The sequence below is a fragment of the Octopus bimaculoides genome, chromosome 12, assembly GCF_001194135.2.
Source record: "Octopus bimaculoides isolate UCB-OBI-ISO-001 chromosome 12, ASM119413v2, whole genome shotgun sequence".
Lineage (NCBI taxonomy): Eukaryota > Metazoa > Mollusca > Cephalopoda > Octopoda > Octopodidae > Octopus > Octopus bimaculoides.
Genome location: NC_068992.1, coordinates 37,422,818 through 37,426,737, shown reverse-complemented (window position 1 = coordinate 37,426,737; position 3,920 = coordinate 37,422,818). Strand labels below are relative to the sequence as shown.

At 38.6% G+C, this 3,920-nt stretch overlaps 1 protein-coding gene across 7 annotated transcripts in view; it reads left to right on the top strand.

The window, feature by feature from the left end:
• LOC106869551 (IQ domain-containing protein H) overlaps positions 1–3,920 on the top strand; it is a 616,433-nt gene that overhangs the window by 285,601 nt on the left and 326,912 nt on the right. The gene's annotated exons all lie outside the window — the stretch shown is intronic.

Sequence of the window (3,920 nt, the reverse complement as noted above, 5' to 3'; positions counted from 1 at the left end):
CCTCTCTCCCCTCTCTCCCTCTCTCTCTCTAACTATTATTGTTAGTAATTTTGAAATTTCAATAATGATAGTTTGTTCAAATTCACCTTGATCAAGCCACCACTAGTGAAACATCAAAGCCACTCATAAATATTAGATTTTACAGATGCATTGAGACTTTTATTCAGTGAGTGTTTCTTGTTTTTATGCATATAAGATTATAAATAAATATATACACACATGCACACATGCATTCATACATGCACACAAGCATGCCTCCACATCTCATCTTAACACCCATCATTCCATCACTTTTAACTATGATGCTACTCAGCTGCTGTAACCATTTAAGAGAAGAATCAACACATCATCATCATCATCATTTAACATCTGTTGTCCATGCTGACATGGGTTGGATGGTTTGACTAGGGTTGGTAAGCTGAGGATCTGCACCAGACTCCAGTTTGATTTGGCATGGTTTCTATGACTGGATACCCCTCCTAATGCCAAATACTCCAAGAGTGTAATGGGTCCTTATATGTGCCACTGGTACAGGTGTCAGTTGCATGACACCAGTATCTGCCATGACTGCGATTTCACTTGGCTTGATGGGTCATCTTCTCAAGCATAGCATATTGCCAAATGTCTTGATCATCTGTCATTGCCCCCATATGGCCCAACGCTCAAAAAGTGCTTTTATGTGCCACTAGAACAGGTGCTAGTTAGAGCTAGTTATGTGACACTGGCGTTGGTTACATTGCCTTCATGAGGCCCAACACTTGACAGGTGCTTTTTATGTGCCATCGGCACAGGTACCAGTTTCCTCCATGAGGCCCAATGCTAGAAAAGTGATTTTTACATGCCACCAGCATAGATGCCAGTTATGCAACACCAGCATTGGCCACATTGCCTCCATGAGGCCCAACACTTGACAGGTGCTTTTTAGATGCCACTGGCACAGGTTCCAGTTACATGACACTGGCATCGGCCACGACTGTGATTTCACTTAGCTTGATGGATCTTCTCAAGCATGGCATATCACTGAAGGTCTTGATCACTAGTCATTGCCTCTGTAAGGCCCAACGTTTGAAGATCATGCCTCACCACTTTGTCCCATGTTTTTCTGGGTCTACCTTTTCCACAGGTTCTCTCCACAATTAGAGATTGGCACTTCATTACACAGCTGTCCTCATCCGTACACATCACATGACCATACTAGTGCAGTTGTCTCTCTTGCATACCACATCTAATACATCTTATGTCCAACTTTTCTCTCAAGAGGTTTACACTCTGTTGTACATGCACACTGATATTGCATATCCAGTGAAGCATGCTAGTTTAATTTCTTTCAAGCCTACACACGCTCAGGGGTCACAGCCCATGTTTCACTGCCATGTAGCACCATTGTTTGCACACAGGCATCATACAGTTTACCTGTCACTCTGAAGGAGAGTTCCTTTGTTGTCAACAGAGGTAGGAGATCTCAGAACTTTGCCCAGATTATTCTTATTCTTGCAGCTACACTCTTGGAGCATCCACCTCCACTACTAACTTGGTCACCAAGATAATGGAAGCTATCAGCTACATCTTGCTTACTCCACTGGCATTTGATGGAGTCTATTTTTTGTACATTTTTAGAGTTTATTGTACCTGAACACCTTCTACACATAAAGCCTATTTTCCCAGTTAATCTTTCTCTGATATTGCTGCATCTCTTATATGTCCATAGGTTGCACCGGGTACATCTTATGGAATTTCTGTCTATGCTTTTCCTACAGAGTGAGCATGGCCATCTACCTGAAAGGATTTGTGATTTTTCTGCTTTCCTACTTACTATGACTTTGGTTTTTGCTAGGTTAACTCTAAAGCCCTTTGGTTCTTAACCTTGTTTCCACATCTGAAACTTCTCTATTCACAACCACTTTTGCATAACCAGTCACCTCCTTTTTCCCCAGTAACGTTTTCATTTTAAACTTCATCCCTCATTTTTATTATCAACCCTGCCCATACTACTTTCCACCAATCGCCCTCTTTCTGTGCCTCCAGTTATCTATCTCTCTCACTGAGCTACATCTTAGGTCTACCACATCTCATCTTTAACACCTCTCTTATTATCTATCATCCTCAACATTGGGTCCTATCTACTATCAATGCTGCTCCACTTTTCTAGCCCCACTAACTATAGCCACTCTCATGTACTTTCCATCCCCATCTCTGTCACAGTTCATCATCCATCCTCCTCGCTCCACTTTCACCTCCTGCATATCATCTCTCTCCTTTCTGGTCTATCCACAAATGTGATACTTTTGCTTTCTACACCTCCTGTGTCACTATCTGTCACTTTCCTGAACCATTTTTATCTCCCTCATCTTCCCACTCCCTACTGACATTTACCATCAATTACACCTCCACTCTTTTTCATAATGATTATTATTGTTGTTATTGTTTTTAATAATAATAAAATACAATATTATTGTCTCAGAATAGCCAAATATACCAATTGGTTTCATACCTGGTAGTGAAAACCAGATTTGACAGTCATCTGATATAGCTGAAAGGAATAGTAACTGTGGGCTGTTTGCCACTGGAGGCATGAAAGTGTAACATTCAGTTTGGTGTGTATTAATGCTGTTGTAAGAAACCTGGAAAGATATCCATAGAAGAAATTGCTTAGGCAGCAGAAAAGGCCACCATTGTATACACGATATATGCTTGAGGGTGGGGTGGGGTAGAAGTACAGAAATGCGTGTGTGTGGTTTTCAAATTTTGGTGAAACCTCTTGGTAATTTGGTTATTATAATAAACAATATTATCAATACTGTATTTTATTAATAGCTAAGGCAATTTTTTTAACCTTAAAAATTGGTTGATTTTAACCTCAGTTTAACATTATTATCATTAAATAAATCTATAAACATTAGGGAGTTCACTCTAGTTTTGATTACTTTATGATATATAAATACTATCAAAACAATTTTTAAAAAATTACTATTGTGGGAATTTATTGTAGTACAATATGATATAATTCCTGTTTTTTGGAAGGATTTTTTCCAGCATCAAAAAACTGCATTCTGCAGCAGCTGATGTTGCTTGTCATTGTATCAGATCTGCATATTCCATGGGTAAAACTTTGGGGTTCATTAGTTGGATTATCAAATTGATTTGGTTTTTATTAAATCTGAAATCAATGTAATTCATGATGCAACATGGGTCTTTGTTGAATTTCAGTTCTTTGAGGCTTTTGTAAGCATCATATATGGTGAAGGCAGTTGATTCAGCTTTCAAAATCAACTGTTTCAATTGCAGATAATTTGATGTTAGTCCTGATCTTAGGATTTCATACAACTTCTTTCACCCTCTGCACCAAAAACTCTCTACAATTTTTGTAACTTCTGCAAGGTTCTTGGCATAGTAAGTGCAGGCATCCAACCAGTTACCCCACATGGTCACAACTAGCTGAATGGGATATCTGATTGTTTTGAATTGCTCTTGATGGTGTTTGTTTTTTACTGTAACAAGCAGAAAAGAGAAGCCGTCATAAGAAAACTTACGTTAAAAAATAACATGCACACAATATTTTTTCTCAATAGAAGTAAATTCCCAAGTAAATGTTTCTAGTAGAGAAGTAGAAGAGAACAGAAGCAGCGTATATTACTTCATTAGAAATCTACGGATGCACATACGCACATACTAGAGAAAAATGAAACAATTATGGATGACTTGCTCCGAAACACCACCGAGTGGGGAACACTTCTCAAAAATAACCTGCAGTTGTTTCCTTCAAAATTTCTACATGCTCGAAATGTACATACATCAAGGTATATTTGTATAAAATTTCACGAAAAAATATTCATTTTCCTGGAAGTTAAGAGGAATTTAAGTGGACTCTGTTGGAATTTCCGAAAATTGTCCCCCACCCCCATTCCAAAGCAATTTCACCG